The sequence below is a fragment of the Chiloscyllium plagiosum genome, unplaced genomic scaffold, assembly GCF_037043375.1.
Source record: "Chiloscyllium plagiosum isolate Xiang-an unplaced genomic scaffold, Cpla_swu_hap1 HiC_scaffold_33, whole genome shotgun sequence".
NCBI classification, from domain to species: domain Eukaryota; kingdom Metazoa; phylum Chordata; class Chondrichthyes; order Orectolobiformes; family Hemiscylliidae; genus Chiloscyllium; species Chiloscyllium plagiosum.
In genome coordinates, this window is record NW_028270171.1 from 31,135,381 (window position 1) to 31,160,333 (window position 24,953).

Sequence of the window (24,953 nt, forward strand, 5' to 3'; positions counted from 1 at the left end):
TTCCCTTCATCCCAACCAGTCCACACTGACCCTCCGAAGAGTAACCCACCCAGACCCATTTCCCTTTGACTAGTGCATCTAACACTACGGGCAATTTAGCAAGGTCAATTCACCTGACCTGCACATCTTTGGACTGTGGGAGGAAACTGAAGCACCCGAAGGAAACCCACGCAGACACGGGGAGAATGTGCAAACTCCACACAGTCAGTCGCCTGAGGCTGGAATTGAACCCGAGTCCCTGGTGCTGTGAGGCAGCAGTGCTAACCACTGAGTCACCGTACCACCCATAAATAACACTCCTGAGGTGACCTTGAATCATCTGGCACAAATCCCTACTCACGCTGCGCCTAGAAGGTGGAATTGGACCATTCTGTTGCTAGACAGCTACAGGTTTGAAGCCTGCATCCCAGACCACTAGGAATCATCCAGGCAAATTAATTGGGTACTCTTGCACAAGTCGTGAAATGCGGGCTCGCCAGGGGTTTGAACCCAGTACTCAGGATTATGTCTGCAGGAACTGTCTTTGGATGCGAATCCTATCAGGTCAAATGGTTTGGTTGGTGCGACAGTTGGAGGCAATGGGGAATTTACAAGAGCTACAGGGTGTGATGGATGGCAGTACTAGGAAGGGAGAAAAACTGCAGATACAGTCGGCAGAGAGGTTAACTCCAGGAAAGGTAGGAGAGGTAGGCAGATGGTACAGAAGTCTTCTGTGGCTATCCCCATTTCAAACAAATTCAATGTCTTGGAAAATGTAGGGGACTCTCAGGGAATGTAGCACGAACAGCTGTGTTTCTGGTATTGAGATAGGCTCTAATGTAATGAGGGGCACATCGGGTTCTCAAGGGGGAGAGGTACCAGCAGGGGGTCATTGTACACATTGGAAGCAATGACATAGGAAGGGAAAGCATGTGTTTCTGAAAGGAGAATATAAAAAGTTAGGCAGGAATTTAAAAAGGAGGTCCTCAAGAGTAGTAATATCTGGATTACTCCCAGTGCTACGAGCTAGTGAGGGCAGGAATAGGAGGATAGAGCAGATGAATGCATGGCTGAGGAGCTGGTGCAGGGGAGAAGGATTCACATTTTTGGATCATTGGAATCTCTTTTTGGGTAGGAGTGACCTGTACAAGAAGGATGGATTGTACCTGAATTGGAAGGGGACTAATATACTGGCAGGGAAATTTACTAGAGCTGCTTGGGAGGATTTAAACTAGTAAGGTGGGGGGGGGGCACCCAGGGAGATAGTGAGGAAAGAGACTGGTGGGACCCAGGGAGATAGTGAGGAAAGAGACTGGTACAGTTGAGAAAAGAAGAGAGTCAAACAGTTAGGGCAGGCAGGACAAGGTAGGACTAATAAATTAGACTGCATTTATTTCAATGGAAGAGGCCTAACAGGGAAGGCAGATGAACTCAGGGCATGGTTAGGAACATGGGACTGGGATATCATAGCAATTACAGAAACATGGCTCAGGGATGGGCAGGACTGGCAGCTTAATGTTCCAGGTTATAAATGCTACAGGAAGGATAGAAAGGGAGGCAAGAGAGGAGGGGGAGTGGCGTTTTTGATAAGGGATAGCATTACAGCTATACTGAGGGAGGATTTTTCCGGAAATACATCCAGAGAAGTTATTTGGGTGGAACTGAGAAATAAAAAAGGGATGATCACCTTATTGGGATTGTATTATAGACCCCCTAATAGTCAGCGGGAAATTAAGAAACAAATTTGTAAGGAGATTTCAGTTATCTGTAAGAATAATAGGGTGGTTATGGTAGGGGATTTTAACTTTCCAAACATAGACTGGGACTGCCATAGTGTTAAAGGTTTAGATGGAGAGGAATTTCTTAAGTGTGTACAAGAACATTTTCTGAGTCAGTATGTATCCACATACTGACTCAGAAAATTTTCTTGTACACACTAGAGAAGGTGTAAAACCTGACCTACTCTTGGGAAATAAGGCAGGGCAGATGACTGAGGTGTCAATGGGGAGCACTTTGGGGCCAGCGACCATAATTGTATTAATTTTAAAATAGTGATGGAAGAGGATAGAGCAGATCTAAAAGTTGAAGTTCTAAATTGGAGGAAGGCGAATTTTGACGATATTAGGCACAAACTTTCAAAAGCTGATTGGGGGCAGATGTTCACAGGTAAAAGGACAGCTGGAAAATGGGAAGCCTTCAAAAAGAACAGGTTGGTAAAAGGAAAGGCTGGTAGGTGTAGGGAATGCCAAATGATGAGAGAAATTGAAGTTTTTTTTAAGAAAAAGAAGGAAGCATATGTCAGGTATAGACAGGATAGATCGAGTGAATCCTTAGAAGAGTATAAAGGCAGTAGGAGTATACTTAAGAGGGAAATCAGGAGGGCAAAAAGGGGACATGAGATAGCTTTGGCAAATAGGGTTAAGTAGAATCCAAATGGTTTTTATAAATACATTAAGAACAAAAGGGTAACTAGGGAGAGAATAGGGCCCCTCAAAGATCAGCAAGGCGGCCTTTGTGTGGAGCCACAGGAGATGGGGGAGATACTGAACGAGTATTTTGCATCAGTGTTTACTGTGGAGAAGGGCATGGAAGATATAGAAAGTGGGGAAAGAGATGGTGACATCTTGAAAAATGTCCAGATTACAGAGGAGGAAGTGCTGGATGTCTTGAAACGCATAATTGTGGATAAATCCCCTGGACCTGATCAGGTGTACCCTAGAACTCTGTGGGAAGCTAGAGAAGTAATTGCTGGCCTCTTGCTGAGATATTTGTATCATCAATTGTCACAGGTGAGGTGCCGGAAGACTGGAGGTTGGCAAACGTGGTGCCACTGTTTAAGAAGGGTGGTAAGGACAAGCCAGGGAACTATAGACCGGTGAACCTGACCTCGGAGGTGGGCAAGTTGTTGGAGGGAATCCTGAAGGACAGGATGTAGGTGTATTTGGAAAGGCAAGGACTGATTAGGGATGGACAGCTTGGCTTTGTGCTTGGGAAATCATGTCTCATGTACTTGATTGAGTTTTTTCAAGAAGTAACAAAGAGGATTGATGAGGGCAGAGAGCAGTGGACGTGATCTATATGGACTTCAATAAGGCGTTTGACAAGGTTCCCCATGGGACACTGATTAGCAAGGTTAGATCTCACGGAACACAGGGAGAACTAGCCACTTGGATACAGAACTGGCTCAAAGGTAGAAGACAGAGGGTGGTGGTGGAGGGTTGTTTCTCAGACTGGAGGCCTGTGACCAGTGGAGTGCCACAAGGATCGGTGCTGGGAACTCTACTTTTTGTCATTTACATAAATGATTTGGATGTGAACATAGGAGGTATAGTTAGTAAGTTTGCAGATGACAACTTGGAGTGTAGTGGACAGCGAAGAATATTACCTCAGAGTACAATGGGATCTTGATCAGATGGGTCAATGGGGTGAAGAATGGCAATTGGAGTTTAATTCAGATAAATGCGAGGTGCTGCATTTTTGGAAAACAAATCAAATCAGGACTTATACACTTAATGGTAGGGTCCTAGGGAGTTTTGCTGAACAAAGAGACCTTGGAGTGCAGGTTCATAGCTCCTTGAAAGTTGAGTCGCAGGTAGATAGGATAGTGAAGAAGGCATTTGGTATGCTTTCCTTTATTGGTCAGAGTATTGAGTACAGGAGTTGGGAGGTCATGTTGTACAGGACATTGGTTAAGCAACTATTGGAATATTGCGTGTAATTCTGGTCTCCTTCCTTTCGGAAGGATGTTGTGAAACTTGAAATGGTTCAGAAAAGATTTATAAGGATGTTGCCAGGATTGGAGGATTTGAGCTATAGGGACAGGCTGAATAGGCTGGGGCAGTTTTCCCATGAGTTTTGGAGGCTGAGGGGTGAACTCAGAGATTTATAAAATCATGAGGGGCATGGATAGGGTAAATAGACAAAGAATTTTCATTGGGGTGGGGGAGTCCATAACAAGGGGGCATAGGTTTAGGGTGAGAGGGGAAAGATATAAAAGTGATCTAAGGGGCATCTTTCTCACACAGAGGGTGTTGTCTGTACCCACTCCACTGCAATGAGCTACCAGAGGAAGTGGTGGAGGCTGGTTCAATTGCAACATTTAAAAGGCATCTGGATGGGTATATGAATAGGAAGGGTTTAGAGGGATATGGGCCAAGTGCTAGCAAATGAGACTAGATTAGGTTAGGATATCTGGGCAGCATGGATGAGTTGGACCGAAGGGTCTGTTTTTGTGCTGTACATCTCTATGACTTTGTGACTGTCCAGGCTGAGACAGGTTAGATACAGGTTTGTCAGAACTGAAAATATATTGAAGACACTGAGCTGGAACCAAGTTGAAAAACTGCCTCAGCCGTCCCACATGAACTGGAAATAGTCAAAGTTAAAAATCACACAACACCAGGTGAGAGTCCAACAGGTTTAATTGGAAGCACACTAAATTTGCAGTATGATGTAACTGAAATTATACATTGAAAAATTGATTGTCTGTTAAGCCTTTCACCAAAAACTGCATACATTCATGTAGAACTCTGAGCTCAAAAACTGCATGAATTTATGTAAAACTCTTTTATCTCACTTTTTAGATTAGAATCAATCTAAACATCAGGTCGTAGACAGAGAACACAGGGGGCTAACACCTTCAACACATTGTCTAGCTATCACCATTGTTAACAGCTAACCCGAGAATGCAACTTTAAAAAAAAAGGTTTTGTGATTTACACATGAAAGAAGTGAAACTATCACTGTATTCTAACAGATGAAAGGCTTAACAGACAATCAATTCTTCAATGTATAATTTCAGTTACATCACACTGCAAATTTTTGCTATAAATTCTGTGTTACGATCGAGCCCTCCACAATCTCCTGATGAAGGAGCGTCGCTCCGAAAGCTAGTGTGCTTCCAATTAAACCTGTTGGACTATAACTGGTGTTGTGTGATTTTTAACTTTGTACACCCCAGTCCAACACCGGCATCTCTGAATCATGGAAATAGTCAATTAGGAAAGAAACAGACACTCCTCGGGGTTTGGTCCCGGCTGATGGCGATATTGCAGGGCAAGATGCCACGGTAAAACCTGACTTGATAGATCATATGTTTAATCGTTGGAGTCTGTTAACATATTCACATGAGGCTACCAATGTTCTTTAAGATTGTAACACTTCCACTTTAACTTGGAAGAATTGTAAACTGTGAGGATGACAGTGTCGAACTCCTAAAGGATAGACACGGTGGTGGAGTGGACAGATGGGTGGAAGTTGAGGTTCATTGCAGAGAAGTGTGAGGTGATTCACTTTGCTTGGAAGAACATTGAAAGACAATCCACAATAGGGGGTGCAATTCTGAAAGGTGTACAGGAGTCCAGGGACCTGGTGTGTGTGCGTAGCACAGGTGGGGAGAGCTGTTAATAAAGCATACGGTATTCAGAGAATCAGACAGTGCACAAGAGGCCCTTCAACCCATCGAGGCTGGACCACCAATGCTGCACTAACTCTACATCAGTCTCACTTCCCTGCCCTTAGCCCATTGCCTTGGATGATATTGACATTTCAAGTGCTCATCCACACACGTTTTAAAGCTTGTGAGGTTCCCAAGGTCTATGTCAATGACCCTCACCGGCAGTCCACTCCAGATCCTCACCACTCTCTATGTGAAAAACCTTTCCTCAAATCCCCTTTAAACCTCCTGTTTTTCTCCTTTAAAATTGACCCTTCAACTAACAGCTGCTACCCATTCACCCTGTCCATGCCCCATACACCTCGATCAGTTTCCTATCTCAATCTTCTCCAATCCAATGAAAACAACATGCCTCCAGCCTCCCTTCATGGCTGAAGTGTTCTATCCTGGGTAACATCTTGGTGAATCTCCTCTGTACCCACTCCACTGCAATCACATCTTTCCTGCAGTGTGGTGATAAGAACTGCACAAAGTATTCCAGTTGTGACCAAAAAAACTCCTCTACAGCTTCAACATGACCTCCCTGCTCTCATTATCCATGCCATGACTGATAAAGGCAACTATGCCAAATGTCTTCTTTACCCTGATCTGCTGCCTTCAGGAATTTGTGGACAAACACCCCAAGATCCCTCCGTTCATCTGAGCTTCTAGGTTTTGCCATTCATTAACTCATTTTTCCCTTATTAGTAGGACCAGACATACCAGAGCAGTGAAGTGATGTTGAACTTGTCCAAGACGCATGTCAGACCTCAGTGGAGTAATGTGTACAAGTTGTGGGCGTTCCATTATATGAACAATGTGAATGCATTACAGAGAACGTAGAAGCGATTTACAAGAATGGTCCCAGGAAAGAGAAGCTTCAAAGTTTGTGCAAAGACTTGTAGCTCGGGTGCTCGTTGTTGTGGTTCTGTTCGCCGAGCTGGAAGTTTTTGTTGCAAACGTTTCGTCCCCTGGCTAGGCGACATCATCAGTGCTTGGGAGCCTCCTGCGAAGCGCTTCTTTGATGTTTCCTCCGGTGTTTATAGTGGTCTGTCCCTGCCGCTTCCGGTTGTCAGTTTCAGCTGTCCGCTGTAGTGGTTGGTATATTGGGTCCATGTCGATGTGTTTGTTGATGGAGTTTGTGGATGAATGCCATGCCTCTAGGAATTCCTTGGCTGTTCTCTGCCTGGCTTGCCCTATGATAGTAGTGTTGTCCCAGTCGAATTCATGTTGCTTGTTGTCTGCGTGTGTGGCTACTAAGGATAGCTGGTCATGTCGTTTCGTGGCTAGTTGATGTTCATGTATGCGGATTGTTAGCTGTCTTCCTGTTTGTCCTATATAGTGTTTTGTGCAGTCCTTGCATGGTATTTTGTACACTACATTCGTTTTGCTCATGTTGGGTATCGGGTCCTTCGTTTTGGTGAGTTGTTGTCTGAGCGTGGCTGTTGGTTTGTGTGCCGTTATGAGTCCTAGGGGTCGCAGTAGTCTGGCTGTCAGTTCCGAGATGCTCCTGATGTATGGTAGTGTGGCTAGTCCTTTTGGTTGTGCTATGTCCTCGTTCTGTGGTCTTTCTCTTAGGCATCTGTTGATGAAGTTGCGCGGGTATCCGTTTTTGGCGAATACCTTGTATAGGTGTTCCTCTTCTTCTTTTTGCAGTTCTGGTGTACTGCAGTGTGTTGTGGCCCTTCTGAATAGTGTCCTGATGCAGCTTCGTTTGTGTGTGTTGGGGTGGTTACTTTCATAGTTTAGGACTTGGTCTGTGTGTGTGGCTTTCCTGTATACCCTTGTAGTGAATTCACTACAATTCACTACAAGGGTATACAGGAAAGCCACACACACAGACCAAGTCCTAAACTATGAAAGTAACCACCCCAACACACACAAACGAAGCTGCATCAGGACACTATTCAGAAGGGCCACAACACACTGCAGTACACCAGAACTGCAAAAAGAAGAAGAGGAACACCTATACAAGGTATTCGCCAAAAACGGATACCCGCGCAACTTCATCAACAGATGCCTAAGAGAAAGACCACAGAACGAGGACATAGCACAACCAAAAGGACTAGCCACACTACCATACATCAGGAGCATCTCGGAACTGACAGCCAGACTACTGCGACCCCTAGGACTCATAACGGCACACAAACCAACAGCCACGCTCAGACAACAACTCACCAGAACGAAGGACCCGATACCCAACATGAGCAAAACGAATGTAGTGTACAAATTACCATGCAAGGACTGCACTAAACACTATATAGGACAAACAGGAAGACAGCTAACAATCCGCATACATGAACATCAACTAGCCACGAAACGACACGACCAGTTATCCTTAGTAGCCACACATGCAGACAACAAGCAACATGAATTCGACTGGGACAACACTACTATCATACGGCAAGCCAGACAGAGAACAGCCAGGGAATTCCTAGAGGCATGGCATTCATCCACAAACTCCATCAACAAACACATCGACATGGACCCAATATACCAACCACTACAGCGGACAGCTGAAACTGACAACCGGAAGCGGCAGGGACAGACCACTATAAACACCGGAGGAAACATCAAAGAAGCGCTTCGCAGGAGGCTCCCAAGCACTGATGATGTCGCCTAGCCAGGGGACGAAACGTTTGCAACAAAAACTTCCAGCTCGGCGAACAGAACCACAACAAGAGAAGCTTCAATCATGAGCAGACTGGACAGAGGAGATAGGAAGAAGTCCTTCCCACTCATAAAAGGAACAAGGATGGGATGGCATAGATTGAAAATGATAAAAATAGTGTGCAAGGGTATGAGGAAAAGGCAGGAGATTGGCACGAGGTAATGATGCTCATTAAGAAGAACTGGTGCAGACATTTGGGTCAAATGGCCTCCTACTGTGATTCTGTGAACGTAGGATTAGGTTTACAATACAAAAGAAGAAAAAGACAGTTACAGAAGGCAGTTTAGGATGTTTTTAACATACACTTTCTCACATCCTCCTTCCCAAAAGGACTCCATTTCCCCAGTGTCTCTGTCTCCATTGCATCTGGTCCGATAATGCCGCCTTGCGCAACACTGCTCCACAACATGTCCTCCTCTTACTTCAGTGAAGGATTCCCACTTGACTAGGCCTGCCAATGTATCCAGTTACCTCTTACACCTCTGCTGTCCCTCTTCCCCTCTCCACCAGAACCAAGTTCCTGGGTCTTCAGGTTCCACAAAACATTATTTGTATTCACGGACCATCCTCTGCCATATCTACCAGCTCCAGTCTGCAAACCCAATCTCCCGACATCACCTTTTCAGCATTCTGGAGAGACTGCTCCCACTGTGACAACAAACCCACTGCTCATTCAATCCAACAATGACATTTCACATGAACACAGAACATGTTAGGAAAGGCTGAGGCACTTGGGGTTGTTTTCATTGGAGAAAAGAAGGTTTAGGGGTGACTTGATAGAGGTGTATAAGATGATTAGGGGTTTAGATAGGGTCGACAGTGAGAATCTTTTTCCACGTATGGAGTCAGCTATTACAAGGGGGCATAGCTTTAAATTAAGGGGGGGTAGGTATAGGACAGATGTTAGGGGTAGGTTCTTTACTCAGCGAGTCGTGAGTTCATGGAATGCCCTGCCAGTAGCAGTGGTGGACTCTCCCTCATTATGGGCATTTAAGCAGGCATTGGATAGGCATATGGAGGATAGTGGGCTAGTGTAGGTTAGGTGGGCTTGGATCGGCGCAACATCGAGGGCCGAAGGGCCTGTACTGCGCTGTATTCTTCTGTGTTCTATGTTCTATGTTAGCACTGTTGCCTTACAGCCTCAGGGACCCAGGTTCGATTCTATTCTCAGGTGACAGTTTGCACATACACCCCGTCTGCACGGGTGCTCCGGTTTCCTCCCATGGTCCAAAGCTGTGCATGTTAGGTGGATTGGTCATGCTAAATTTCTCATTGTGTCCAGGGATGTGCAGGAAATGCGGGATTATAGGGACGAAGTGGGTTTGGGTGGGATGCTCTTCGGAGGATCAGTGTGGACTTGATGGGCCAAATAGCCTGCATCCTCACTATAGGAATTCTATGATCCTGTGCAACACTTACCCTTTCAATTCCTCTGCACTCGGGCAACCAAACACAGACTTTTTCAAATCCTCGAATGGCAGGTGGCCAATGTTTGTCATCCATTAAATGAGCAGCTGGCTCAGATTGTTCTGAGGGCAGTAAAGTGTCAACCTCATTTCTGTGAATCTGCCTGTGGAAAAATGGCAGATTTTCTTCTCTAAATGACATTAGGGAACCAGATGGGTTTTTATAATAAGTGACGATAGTTAGGTTACATCAGGTTTTCTAATTGAACGCAATTTCACCATCTTTTATAGTGGAATTTGAGCCCATGTCCCTGGAACATGAGCCTGGGGTTTTGGATGACATTGCCAGTACACCATTGCTTCCTCAGTGACCATGTTTGGAACACCTCTAATCCATCCACAGGCATGACCTAATGTTCCCATTTTTATTCTCCACCTTGGCTGCACTCTGACCTCAGCCTGCTCCAATGTTTCAGAAAACCCTATTGTAAGATCAGAATGGCATTCTTCCTCTTTGAGGTGGATGGCCTCTGGTCTCAACATTAAGTTCAATGAGTTTAGATCATAACTTCTGCCTCTATTCTATTCAGCATGTGGTTTTCCCCTTTTTTTTGCAGGATTGCCCTACATCATCAGGTGGTTTGTGTGTAGCAATTCACACTTGATCTGGAAACAATCTTTTATCTTTGATATACATATTACCAGGAGAATGTGAGGACTGCAGATGCTGGAGATCAGAGTCGAGAATGTGGTGCTGGAAAAGCACAGCAGGTCAGGCAGCATCTGAGGAGCAGGAAAATTGACATTTCGGGCATAAGCCCTTCATCAGGAATGGGGTTGATGAAAGTCTTATGCCTGAAACGTCGATTCTCCTGCTCCCCGGATGCTGCCTGACCTGCTAGGCCTTTCCAGCACCACACTCTCGACTATATCCATTACCCGCGCTTTTTGACTGCTGGTATCATGATTTTATTCAATCACCCTGTCTTCCATCCTATCACAGATTGTCTCCTTTGCCCTTCCCACTGGATTAACTCTGTTTCTGTCAACAAATGCTGTCTGATTTACTGGCTAATGTGCAACATCGGAGAGTATCAAATAGAGAGGTTAATGTACCCTCGTATCAGAGGTATCAGACAGAGGGGTTAATTTGTATTGGAGGATACCAGAGGTGGTTAATGTGCTCCAGTGTCAGAGTGCATCAGACAGAGGGGTAAATGAGCCTCAGTATCTTAGGATGGGGTTAAAGGGGCTCATGTGCATTGAGGACTGTACTCAGGGCTAATGGATCTCATTGTAAAGAAAGATTGTAATTGACAGTGTGTGGAGACAATTAATTTTACTTCATATATTCATCTCTGTGAGCAAATGCATTTGAGACATTCACCTCCAATCTTGCCCAAATGAGATTGTTGAAGAGCTGTCTGTTTTGCTGAATCATTTGATATTTTACGAAGTGATTCTGGGAATTGAATCTTCCTCGTGGAACAGTGTTGTGTTTGAAGCTTCAGTAATTCTACTTCCTCCTGAATATCACTCATGACAGGATACTATTGGAACTATCCCTTCATGACCTGATTATGTCATCCATAATAATATGGACTTGTTGGCAATGTTTCCATTTGTTGATGGCTCAATTTTTCAATTTGTTTGCAACAAGACTGAGTTTCAACTTTGTGCCTGTCAGTACAAAGTGGGATTTCACTGAAGATGCTTGGTCCTTAGCTCAGCTCATCAGCTGCTGAAACCCTTATCCATGTCTTTGCAATCACAGGATTGGACAAATCAGCATGGATTTGCAAAAGAGAAATCACCCTTGACAAATCTGCTGTAATGTTTTGAGGATGTGACTAGTAGAGTTGATAAGGGAGAGCCAGTGGATGTAGTTTACTTGGATTTCCTGAAGCTTTGAAGAAAGGCTGGCCAGACTCAGGTGTTTTCTTTATTGCAGGGAAGGCCGAGGAGGGGAACCTGACAGCGGGTTCTGAGGGGCATGGACAGAGTGAATAAAAAGCAGCTGCTCCCCTTACTTTAAAGGTCAATAAGAAGGGACCATTATTTTAAAGTGAAAGGCAGGAAGTTTAGAGGATATTTGCGGAACAATATTTTCACCTGAGGGTCTGGAATGCATTGCTGGGAGGGTATGAGATGCGAAACCTCACAACCATTAAAAAGTACTTGGATGGGCATTTGAAGTTTCATAACAGTTAAGACTATGGGGCTAGTGAGGGAAAGTGGGACAATTGTACTTCATAATTCAATGAAGGCTTTTGAGAAGGTCCTTTATAAGTGATGATTTAAGATTAAAGTGCATGGGGTTGGGGTTAGTGTACTGGCATCGATAGACATCTGGTTGGCCAACAAGAAACAAAGATTAGGTGTAAATCTTCTTCATCCAACACAATAGGCAGCGCGTCAGTCTCATAATCTGAAGGCCCTGAGTTCAATCCTCAGAGAAGGCAAGATTGTGATTCTGGAGTGACACGGTGGCTCAGTGGTTAGCACTGCTGCCTCACAGCACCAGGGACCCAGGTTCAATTCCAGCCTCAGGCGACTGTCTGTGTGGAGTTTGCACATTCTCCCCGCGTCTGCGTGGGTTTCCTCCGGGTGCTCCGGTTTCCTCCCACAATCCAAAGATGGTCAGGATGGGTGAATTGGCCTTGCTAAAGTGTCCATAGTGTTATGTGCATTAGTCAGAAGAGAATGGGTCTGGGTGGGTCACTCTTCGGAGGGTCAGTGTGGACTTGTTGGGCCGAAGACCTTGTTTCCACAATGTAGGGAATCTAATCTAATCAAAGATCATGAATACATTTTCTGAGTGGCAACCAATAGTATACCCATACAGGGATCACTCCAGCAATTTGCAATATATATGTTAATGATTTAGATAAGGGATCTAAATGTAATATTTCAAATATTGTGCAGACAGCACAAAGCTGGGCAGGTGGGTGGGTGAACTGAGAGGATGCAGCGTGATTTGTGATTCAGTGTGATTTGGACAAGTTGAGTGAGTGGGAAAATGCATAGCATATGAAGTACAATGGAGATAAATATGAAGTTATTCACCTTGATAGCAAAAACAGTTAAGCAGATTATTGTCTGAATGATGATAGATTGTGAAAGAGGGAGGCACAACAAGACCCGGCTGTCCTTATCCACCATATTAGCATGTAGATGCAGCAAGGGGACAAGAGGGAAGTGGTATGCTGGCCGTTATACTGAGAGGATCCAAGTACAGGAGCAGGGATATGTTGCTGCAATTATACAGGGCCTTGGTGAGAACACACCTGGAGGATTGTGTTCAGTTTTGGCCTCCTCATCTGAGGTAAGCATGTTCTGGTGATGGAATGTTTGCAACAAAGATCTATCAGACTGATTCCTGGGATGGCAGGACAGACTTATGAAGAAAGACTGGTTCAATTAGGATTATATCACTGTAGTTTAGGAGGAGGAGAATTTCATAGAAACCTATTAAATCCTAACAGGACCGGACAGAGTAAATGCAGGAGGGAGGTTCCAATCACCGGGGAGTTGAGAACCAGGGATCACAGAGGAAGGATGCGAGACAGAGAAGAGAAATTTCTTCATTGAAAGAGTAGTAAGCCTATGGAAATTTCTGAAACAGAGAGTAATCGAGGTTGAAACAATTAATCTTTTCAAGAATGAGTTAGGTTTTTTTTAAGAAATAAAAAGATCAAAAGGATATGGGGAGAAAGTGGGAACAGGGTGCTCAAGTGGGTGATCAGCCATGATAATATTGAATGGTGGAGCTAATTCTGCTCCAAATGATCATATTCCTGTGTTTCACACACTCTCACCTTGAATATTCCAACACACATCTGTGCAACCAGCCATTGGCAGTATCAGGTAATAATTCTGAAAGCGTTAAGTTTCACATTGCTTTGGTTCCACCCATTGTAGTGATGTCATAGTCTGTCACCGGAGGCAAGGAGCATCACTTGAGCTTTCAGAGGGAGCAGAGGAATCTGTAAGTCACTGCCTGGAAGGGAGGTAGACTGAGTGTGAATCTGTGTCAGAGAGACACTGAGTGTGAGTCTGCGACTGTCCTAGACTGAGTGTGAGTCTGCGACAGTGAGAGACTGAGTGTGAGTCTGTGCCAGAGAGAGACTGAGTGTGAGTCTGCGACTGTCCTAGACTGAGTGTGAGTCTGCGACAGTGAGAGACTGAGTGTGAGTCTGTGTCAGAGAGAGACTGAGTGTGAGTCTGCGACTGTCCTAGACTGAGTGTGAGTCTGTGTCAGAGAGAGACTGAGTGTGAATCTGCAACTGTCCTAGACTGAATATGAGTCTGTGTCAGAGAGAGACTGAGTGTGAGTCTGCAACTGTCCTAGACTGAGTGTGAGTCTGTGTCAGAGAGAGACTGAGTGTGAATCTGCAACTATCCGAGACTGTGTGAGTCTGTGTCGCAGACTCACACTTAGTCTCGGACAATCGCAGACTCACACGCAGTCTCTCATAGTCGCAAGCTCACACTCAGTCTCTCACTGTCGCAGACCCACACTTAGTCCCTCACTTTCGCAGATTCACACTTAGTCTCGGACAATCGCAGACTCACACAGTCTCTCATAGTCGCAGGCTCACACTCAATCTCTCACTGTCACAGACTCACACTCACATTCAGTCTCTCACTGTCGCAGACCCACACTCCGTCTCCCACTGTCGCACACTCACAGTCTTGTACAGTCACAGACTAACACTCACACTCAGTCTCTCACTGTCACAGACTCACACTTAGTCTCGGACAGTCGCAGACTCACACTCAGTCTCTCACTGTCACAGACTCACACTCACCCTCAGTCTCTCACTGTCACAGACTCACACTCAGTCTTGGACAGTCGCACACTCACACCCAAGTCTCTCACTGTCGCAGACTCACACTTAGTCTCGGACAATCGCAGACTCACAATCAATCTCTCACTCTCATAGACTCACACACACTCAGTCTCTCACTGTTACAGACTCTCACTCACATTCAATCTCTCACTGTCGCAGAGTCACACTCAGTCTCGGACAGTCGCAGACTCACATACACTCAGACTTTCATAGTCGCAGACTCACAGTCTCTCACTGTCACAGACTCACACTCAGTCTCGGAGAGTCAAAGATTCACACTCACCCTCAGTCTCTCACTGTCACAGACTCACACTCAGTCTTGGACAGTCGCACACTCACACCCAAGTCTCTCACTGTCACAGACCCACACTCAATCTCTCACTGTGTCAAACTCACACAAATCTCTCACTGTGCCAGACTCACATTCAGTCTCTCACTGTCGCAGACTCACACTCTGTCTCGGACAGTCGCAGACTCACACTCACACTCAGTCTTTCATTGTCACAGACTCACACTCAGTCTGGGACAGTTGCAGACTCACAATCTCGGACAGTCGTAGACTCACACTCACACTCAGTCTCTCACTGTCACAGACTCACACTTAGTCTCGGACAGTCGCAGACTCACACTCAGTCTCTCACTGTCACAGACTCACACTTACCCTCAGTCTCTCACTGTCACAGACTCACACTCAGACTTGGACAGTCGCACACTCACACCCAAGTCTCTCACTGTCGCAGACTCACACTTAGTCTCGGACAATCGCAGACTCACACTCAGTCTCTCACTCTCATAGACTCACACACACTCAGTCTCTCACTGTTACAGACTCTCACTCACATTCAATCTCTCACTGTCGCAGAGTCACACTCAGTCTCGGACAGTCGCAGACTCACATACACTCAGTCTTTCATAGTCGCAGACACACAGTCTTGGATCGTCTCAGTCTCACACTCACACTCATTCTCTCACGGTCGCAGACTCACTGTCACAGACTCACACTCAGTCTCTCGCTGTCGCAGACTCACACTCACACTCATTCTCTCACTGTCACAGACTCACACTCAGTCTCTCACTGTCACAGACTCACACTCGGTCTCTAATAGTCGCACACTCACAGACTTGGACAGTCGCAGGCTCACACTCAGTCTCTGACTGTCACAGGCTCACACTCACCCTCAGTCTCTCACTGTCACAGACTCACACTCAGTCTTGGACAGTCGCACACTCACACCCAAGTCTCTCACTGTCGCAGACTCACACTCACATTCAGTCTCTCACTGTCGCAGACCCATACTCAGTCTCTCACTTTCGCAGATTCACACTTAGTCTCGGACAATCGCAGACTCACACAGTCTCTAATAGTCCCAGGCTCACACTCAGTCCCTCACTGTCACAGACTCACACTAACATTCAGTCTCTCACTGTCGCAGACCCACACTCAGTCTCTCACTTTCGCAGACTCACACTTAGTCTCGGACAATCGCAGACTCACACAGTCTCTCATAGTCGCAGGCTCGCACTCAATCTCTCACTGTCACAGACATCAAACTCACATTCAGTCTCTCACTGTCGCAGACCCACACTCCGGCTCTCACTGTCGCACACTCACAGTCTTGTACAGTCACAGACTCACACTCACACTCAGTCTCTCACTGTCACAGACTCACACTTCGTCTCGGATAGTCGCAGACTCACCCTCACCCTCAGTCTCTCACTGTCACAGACTCACACTCAGTCTCAGACAGTCATAGCCTCACACTCTCCCTCAGTCTCTCACTGTCACAGACTCACACTCAGTGTGAGTCTGCGACTGTCCGAGACAGAGTGTGAGTCTGCGACAGTGAGAGACTGAGTGTGAGTCTGGCACAGTGAGAGATTGGTATGAGTCTGCCACAGTGAGAGATTGAGTGTGAGTCTGTGACAGTGAGAGACTGAGTGTGCGTCTGCGACTGACCGAGACTGAGTGAGAGTCTGTGACAGTGAGAGACTGAGTGTGAGTCTGAGTCTGCGACTGTACAAGAGATGGAGTGTGGGTCTGCGACTGAGTGTAAGTCTGTCACAGTGAGAGACTGAGTGTGAGTCTGCGACTATGAAAGACTGAGTGTGAGTGTGAGTCTGCGACTGTCCGAGACTAAGTGTGAGTCTGCGAAAGTGAGAGATTGAATGTGAGTGAGAGTCTGTGACAGTGAGAGATTGAGTGTGAGCCTGCGACTATGAGAGACTGAGGGTGAGTGTGAGTCTGTGACTGTCCGAAACTGAGTGTGAGTCTGTGACAGTGAGAGATTGAGGGTGAGTGTGAGTCTTTGACTGTCCGAGACTGAGTGTGAGTCTGTGACAGTGAGAGACTGAATGTGAGTGTGAATCTGTGACAGTGAGAGATTGAGTGTGAGCCTGCGACTATGAGAGACTGTGTGAGTCTTCGATTGTCCGAGACTAAGTGTGAGTCTGAGAAAGTGAGAGATTGAATATGAGTGAGAGTCTGTGACAGTGAAAGACTGATTGTGAGTCTGCGACAGTGAGAGATTGAGTGTGAGCCTGCGACTTTGAGAGACTGAGGGTGAGTGTGAGACTGTGACTGTCCGAAACTGAATGTGAGTCTGTGACAGTGAGAGACTGAATGTGAGTGTGAATCTGTGACAGTGAGAGATTGAGTGTGAGCCTGCGACTATGAGAGACTGTGTGAGTCTTCGATTGTCCGAGACTAAGTGTGAGTCTGCGAAAGTGAGAGATTGAATATGAGTGAGAGTCTGTGACAGTGAAAGACTGATTGTGAGTCTGCGACAGTGAGAGACTGAGGGTGAGTCTGCGACTGTCCGAGACTAAGTGTCAGTCAGTGACAGTGAGAGAACGAGTGAGAGTGTTAGTCTGTGACTGTACAAGACTGTGAGTGTGCGACAGTGAGAGACGGAGTGTGGGTCTGCGACAGTGAGAGACTGAATGTGAGTGTGAGTCTGTGACAGTGAGAGACTGAGTGTGAGTCTGGCACAGTGAGAGATTGGTATGAGTCTGCCACAGTGAGAGATTGAGTGTGAGTCTGTGACAGTGAGAGACTGAGTGTGCATCTGCGACTGACCGAGACTGAGTGAGAGTCTGTGACAGTGAGAGACTGAGTGTGAGTCTGAGTCTGCGACTGTACAAGAGATGGAGTGTGGGTCTGCGACAGTGAGAGATTGAATGTGAGTGTAAGTCTGTGACAGTGAGAGACTGAGTGTGAGTCTGCGACTATGAAAGACTGAGTGTGAGTGTGAGTCTGCGACTGTCCGAGACTGAGTGCAACTCTGCGACAGTGAGAGATTGAATGTGAGTGAGAGTCTGTGATAGTGAGGGACTGAGTGTGTGTGAGTCTATGAGAGTGAGAGACTGAGTGTGAGTCTGCGATTGTCCGAGACTAAGTGTGAGTCTGTGACAGTGAGAGACTTGGGTGTGAGTGTGCGACTGTCCAAGACTGAGTGTGAGTCTGTGACAGTGAGAGACTGAGTGTGAGTCTGCGACTGTCCGAGACTAAGTGTGAGTCTGTGACAGTGAGAGACTGACTGTGAGTGTTAGTCTGTGACTGCACAAGACTGTGAGTGTGCCACAGTGAGAGACAGAGTGTGGGTCTGCGAAAGTGAGAGACTGAATGTGAGTGTGAGTCTGTGACAGTGAGAGATTGAGTGTGAGCCTGCGACTATGAGAGACTGTGTGAATCTGCGATTGTCCGAGACTAAGTGTGAGTCTGCGAATGTGAGAGACTGAGTGTGGATCTGTGACAGTGAGAGACTGAGTGTGAGCTTGCGACTATGAGAGACTGCGTGTGAGTCTGCGATTATCCAAGACTAAGTGTAAGTCTGGGACAGTGAGAGACTTGGGTGTGAGTGTGCGACTGTTAAAGACTGAGTGTGAGTCTGTGACAGTGAGAGACTGAGGGCGAGTGTGAGTCTGTGACTGTCCGAGACTGAGTGTGAGTCTGTGACAGTGAGAGACTGAGTGTGAGTCTGCAGACTGTCCGAAACTAAGTGTGAGTCTGTGACAGTGATAGACTGAGTGTGAGTGTTAGTCTGTGACTGTACAAGACTGTGAGTGTGCGACAGTGAGAGACGGAGTGTGGGTCTGCGACAGTGAGAGACTGAATGTGAGTGTGAGTCTGTGACAGTGAGAGATTGAGTGTGAGTGTGAGTCTGTGACTGTCCGAGACTGAGTGTGAGTCTGTGACAGTGAGAGACTGAGGGTGAGTCTGCGACTGTCCGAGACAAAGTGTCAGTCAGTGACAGTGAGAGAACGAGTGAGAGTGTTAGTCTGTGACTGTACAAGACTGTGAGTGTGCGACAGTGAGAGATGGAGTGTGGGTCTGCGACAGTGAGAGACTGAATGTGAGTGTGAGTCTGTGATAGTGAGAGATTGAGTGTGAGTGTGAGTCTGTGACTGTCCGAGACTGAGTGTGAGTCTGTGACAGTGAGAGACTGAGTGTGAGTCTGCGACTGTCCGAAACTAAGTGTCAGTCTGTGACAGTGAGAGACTGTGGGTGAGTGTGAGTCTGTGACGGTGAGAGATTGAGTGTGAGCCTGCGGCTATGAGAGACTGTGTGAGTCTGCAATTGTCCGAGACTAAGTGTGAGTCTGCGAAAGTGAGAGACTGAGGGTGAGTGAGAGTCTGTGACTGTCCGAGACTGAGTGTGAGTCTGTGACAGTGAGAGACTGAGGGTGAGTGTGAGTCTGTGACTGTCTGAGACTGAGTGTGAGTCTGTGACAGTGAGAGACTGAGTGTGAGTGTTAGTCTGTGACTGTACAAGAATGTGAGTGTGCGACAGTGAGAGACGGAGTGTGGGTCTGCGACAGTGAGAGACTGACTGTGAGTGTGAGTCTGTGACTGTACAAGACTGTGAGTGTGCAACAGTGAGAGACGGAGTGCGGGTCTGCGACAGTGAGAGACTGAATGTGAGTGTGAGTCTGTGACAGTGAGAGATTGAGTGTGAGCCTGCTACTATCAGGGACTGTGTGAGTCTGCGATTGTCTGAGACTAAGTGTGAGTCTGCGAAAGTGAGAGATTGAATGTGAGTGAGAGTCTGTGACAGTGAGAGATTGAGTGTGAGCCTGCGACAATGAGAGACTGAGGGTGAGTGTGAGTCTGTGACTGTCCGAAACTGAGTGTGAGTCTGTGACAGTGAGAGATTGAGCGTGAGTCAGCGACTGTCCGAGACTAAGTGTGAGTCTGTGACAGTGAGAGACTGAATGTGAGTGTGAGTCTGTGACAGTGAGAGATTGAGTGTGAGCCTGCGACTATGAGAGACTGTGTGAGTCTGCGATTGTCCGAGACTAAGTGCAAGTCTGCGAAAGTGAGAGATTGAATATGAGTGAGAGTCTGTGACAGTGAAAGACTGATTGTGAGTCTGCGACAGTGAGAGATTGAGTGTGAGCCTGCGACTATGAGAGACGGAGGGTGAGTGTGAGACTGTGACTGTCCGAAACTGAGTGTGAGTCTGTGACAGTGAGAGACTGAATGTGAGTGTGAATCTGTGACAGTGAGAGATTGAATATGAGTGAGAGTCTGTGACAGTGAAAGACTGATTGTGAGTCTGCGACAGTGAGAGACTGAGGGTGAGTCTGCAACTGTCCGAGACTAAGTGTCAGTCAGTGACAGTGAGAGAACGAGTGAGAGTGTTAGTCTGTGACTGTACAAGACTGTGAGTGTGCGACAGTGAGAGACAGAGTGTGGGTCTGCGACAGTGAGAGTCTGAATGTGAGTGTGAGTCTGTGACAGTGAGAGATTGAGAGTGAGCCTGCGACTATGAGAGACTGTGTGAGTCTGCGATTGTCCGAGACTAATTGTGAGCCTGCGAAAGTGAGAGACTGAGTGTGGGTCTGCGACAGTGAGAGACTGAATGTGAGTGTGTGATTGTGATAGTGAGGGACTGAGTGTGAGCTTGCGACTATGAGAGACTGCGTGTGAGTCTGCGATTGTCCGAGATGAAGTGTGAGTCTGCGACAGTGAGAGACTTGGGTGTGAGTGTGCGATTGTCCAATACTGAGTGTGAGTCTGTGACAGTGAGAGACTGAGGGTGAGTGTGAGTCTGCGACTATCCGAGACTAAGTGCGAGACTGTGACAGTGAGAGACTGAGTGTGAGTGTTAGTCAGTGACTGTACAAGACAGTGAGTGTGCGACAGTGAGAGACGGAGTGTGGGTCGGCGATAGTGAGAGACTGAATGTGAGTGTGAGTATGTGACAGTGAGAGATTGAGTGTGAGCCTGCGATTATGAGAGAATGTATGTGTCTGCGATTGTCCGAGACTAAGTGTGAGTCTGCGAAAGTGAGAGACTGAATGTGAGTGTGAGACTGTGATAGTGAGGGACTGAGTGTGAGCTTGCGAATATGAGGGACTGCGTGTGAGTCTGCGATTGTCCGAGATTAAGTGTGAGTCTGCGAAAGTGAGAGACTGAGTGTAGGTCTGCGACAGTGAGAAACTGAATGTGAGTGTGATTCTGTGACAGTAAAAGACTGAGTGTGAGTCTGTGACAGTGAGAGACTGTGGGTGAGTGTGAGTCTGTGACAGTGAGAGACTGTGGGTGAGTGTGAGTCTGTGACAGTGAGAGACTGTGGGTGAGTGTGAGTCTGTGACTGTCCGAGACTGTGAGTGTGCGACAGTGAGAGACGGAGTGTGGGTCGGCGACAGTGAGAGACTGAATGTGAGTGTGAGTGTGTGACAGTGAGAGATTGAGTGTGAGCCTGCGACTATGAGAGAATGTGTGAGTCTGCGATTGTCCGAGACTAAGTGTGAGTCTGCGAAAGTGAGAGACTGAGTGTAGGTCTGCGACAGTGAGAGACTGAATGTGAGTGTGAGACTGTGATAGTGAGGGACTGAGTGTGAGCTTGCGAATATGAGAGACTGCGTGTGAGTCTGCGATTGTCCGAGATTAAGTGTGAGTCTGCGAAAGTGAGAGACTGAGTGTAGGTCTGCGACAGTGAGAAACTGAATGTGTGTGTGATTCTGTGACAGTAAAAGACTGAGTGTGAGTCTGTGACAGTGAGAGACTGTGGGTGAGTGTGAGTCTGTGACTGTCCGAGACTGTGAGTGTGCGACAGTCAGAGACGGAGTGTGGGTCGGCGACAGTGAGAGACTGAATGTGAGTGTGAGTGTGTGACAGTGAGAGATTGCGAATATGAGGGACTGCGTGTGAGTCTGCGATTGTCCGAGAGTAAGTGTGAGTCTGCGACAGTGAGAGACTTGGGTGTGAGTGTGCGACTGTTCAAGACTGAGTGTGAGTCTGCGACAGTGAGAGACTGAGAGTGAGTGTTAGTCTGTGACTGTACAAGACTGTGAGTGTGCGACAGTGAGAGACGGAGTGTGTGTCTGCGACAGTGTGATACTGAATGTGAGTGTGAGTCTGTGACAGTGAGAGATTGAGTGTGAGCCTGCGACGATGAGAGACTGTGTGAGTCTGCGATTGTCCGAGACTAAGTGTGAGTCTGCGATTGTCCGAGACAGAGTGTGGGTCTGTGACAGTGAGAGACTGAATGTGAGTGTGAGTCTGTGACAGTGAGAGACTGAGTGTGAGCTTGCGACTATGAGAGACTGTGTGAGTCTGCGATTGTCCGAGACTAAGTATGAGTCTGCGAAAGTAAGAGATTGAATATGAGTGAGAGTCTGTGACAGTGAAAGACTGATTGTGAGTCTGCGACAGTGAGAGACTGAGGGTGAGTGTGAGTCTGTGACTGTCCGAGACTGAGTGTGAGTCTGTGACAGTGAGAGACTGAGTGTGAGTCTGCGACTGTCCGAGACTAAACGTGAGTCAGTGACAGTGAGAGAACGAGTGTGAGTGTTAGTCTGTGACTGTACAAGACTGTGAGTGTGCGACAGTGAGAGACGGAGTGTGGGTCTGCGACTGAGAGAGTGAATGTGAGTGTGAGTCTGTGACAGTGAGAGATTGAGTGAGAGCCTGCGACTATGAGAGACTGTGTGAGTCTGCGATTGTCCGAGACTAATTGTGAGTCTGCGAAAGTGAGAGACTGAGTGTGGGTCTGCGACAGTGAGAGACTGAATGTGAGTGTGAGTCTGTGACAGTGAGAGATTGAGTGAGAGCCTGCGACTATGAGAGACTGTGTGAGTCTGCGATTGTCCGAGACTAATTGTGAGCCTGCGAAAGTGAGAGACTGAGTGTGGGTCTGCGACAGTGAGAGACTGAATGTGAGTGTGAGTCTGTGACAGTGAGGGACTGAGTGTGAGCTTGCGCCTTTGAGAGACTGCGTGTGAGTCTTCGATTGTCCGAGACTAAGTGTGAGTCTGCGAAAGTGAGAGATTGAATATGAGTGAGAGTCTGTGACAGTGAAAGACTGATTGTGAGTCTGCGACAGTGAGAGACTGAGGGTTAGTCTGCAACTGTCCGAGACTAAGTGTCAGTCAGTGACAGTGAGAGAACGAGTGAGAGTGTTAGTCTGTGACTGTACAAGACTGTGAGTGTGCGACAGTGAGAGACAGAGTGTGGGTCTGTGACAGTGAGAGACTGAATGTGAGTGTGAATCTGTGACAGTGAGAGATTGAGTGTGAGCCTGCGACTATGAGAGACTGTGTGAGTCTGCGACTGTCCGAGACTAAGTGTGAGTCTGCGAAAGTGAGAGACTGAGTGTAGGTCTGCGACAGTGAGAGACTGAATGTGAGTGTGATTCTGTGACAGTGAAAGACTGAGTGGGAGTCTGCGACAGTGAGAGACTGAGGGTGAGTGTGAGTCTGTGACAGTGAGAGACTGAGTGTGAGTCTGTGACTATCCGAAACTAAGTGTGAGTCTGTGACAGTGAGAGACTGAGTGTGAGTGTTAGTCTGTGACTGTACAAGACTGTGAGTATGCGACAGTGAGCGACCGAGTGTGGGTCTGCTACAGTGAGAGACTGAATGTGAGTGTGAGTCTGTGACAGTGAGAGATTGAGTGTGAGCCTGCGACTATGAGAGACTGTGTGAGTCTGCGATTGTCCGAGACTAAGTGTGAGTCTGCGAAAGTGAGAGACTGAGTGTGGGTCTGCGACAGTGAGAGACTGAATGTGAGTGTGAGTCTGTGACTCTGAGGGACTGAGTGTGAGCTTGCGACTATGAAAGACTGTGTGTGAGTCTGTGACAGTGAGAGACTGAGTGTGAGTCTGCCACAGTGAGAGATTGAGTGTGAATCTGCAATTGTACGAGTCTGTGAGTGTGTGACTATGAGAGACTGAGTGTGAGTCTGCGATTGTCCGAGACTAAGTGTGAGTCTGTGACAGTGAGAGACTGAGTGTGAGTCTGCGACAGTGAGAGAATGAGTGTGAGTGTGAGTCTGCGACTGCGAGAGACTGAGTGTGAGTCTGTGACAGTGAGGGACTGAGTGTGAGTGTGCGACAGTGAGAGAATGAGTGTGAGTGTGAGTCTGCGACAGCGGAAGACTGAATGTGAGTCTGTGAAAGTGAGGGACTCTGAGTCTGCGACTATGAGAGATTGTGAGTGTGAGTCTGTGACTGTCCGAGACTGAGTGTGAGTCTGTGACAGTGAGAGACTGAATGTGAGTGTGAGTCTGCGACTGTTCAAGTCTGTGAGCGTGCGACTATGAGAGACTGAATGTGAGTCTGCGATTGTCCGAGACTAAGTGTGAGTCTGTGACAGTGAGAGACTGAGTGTGCGTCTGCGACATTGAGAGACTGAGTGTGAGTCTGTGAGTATCCGAAACTAAGTGTGAGTCTGTGACAGTGAGAGACGGAGTGTGAGTGTGAGTCTGTGACTGTACAAGACTGTGAGTGTGCGACAGTGAGAGACTAAGTGTGGGTCTGCGACAGTGAGAGAGTGAATGTGAGTGTGAGTCTGTGACAGTGAGGGACTGAGTGTGAGCTTGCGACTATGAGAGACTGCGTGTGAGTCTGCGATTATCCAAGACTGAGTGTGAGTCTGCGACAGTGAGAGACTTGGGTGTGAGTGTGCGACTATCCAAGACTGAGTGTGAGTCTGTGACAGTGAGAGACTGTGGGTGAGTGTGAGTCTGTGACTGTCCGAGACTGAGTGTGAGTCTGTGTCAGTGAGAGACTGAGTGTGAGTCTGTGACAGTGAGAGACTGAGTCTGAGTGTTAGTCTGTGACTGGAGGAGAAAGTGAGGTCTGCAGATGCTGGAGGTCAAAGTTGAAACTTTATTGCTGGAACAGCACAGCAGGTCAGGCAGCATCCAGGGAACAGGAGATTCGACGTTTCGGGCACAGGTCCTTCTTCATGTGCCCGAAACGTCGAATATCCTGTTCCCTGGATGCTGCCTGACCTGCTGTGCTGTTCCAGCAATAAAGTTTCAACCTTAGTCTGTGACTGTACAAGACTGTGAGTGTGCGACAGTGAGAGACGGAGTGTGGGTCTGCTACAGTGAGAGACTGAATGTGAGTGTGAGTCTGTGAGTGTGAGAGATTGAGTGTGAGCCTGCTACTATGAGAGATTGTGTGAGTCTGCGACTATCCGAGACGAAGTGTGAGTCTGCGAAAGTGACAGACTGAGTGTGGGTCTGCGACAGTGAGAGACTGAATGTGAGTGTGATTCTGTGACAATGAAAGACTGTGTGTGAGTCTGCGACAGTGAGAGACTGAGTGTGGGTCTGCCACAGTGAGAGATTGAGTGTGAATCTGCAATTGTCCGAGTCTG

General features: G+C 47.2%; 1 non-coding gene across 1 annotated transcript; it reads right to left on the minus strand.

The window, feature by feature from the left end:
• Positions 1 to 344: 344 nt before the first annotated feature.
• On the minus strand, positions 345 to 431 carry trnastop-uca (transfer RNA opal suppressor (anticodon UCA)). The gene has a single exon. It is a non-coding gene; the product is annotated as a tRNA-Sec (tRNA).
• Between the last annotated feature and the right edge of the window lie 24,522 nt (positions 432 to 24,953).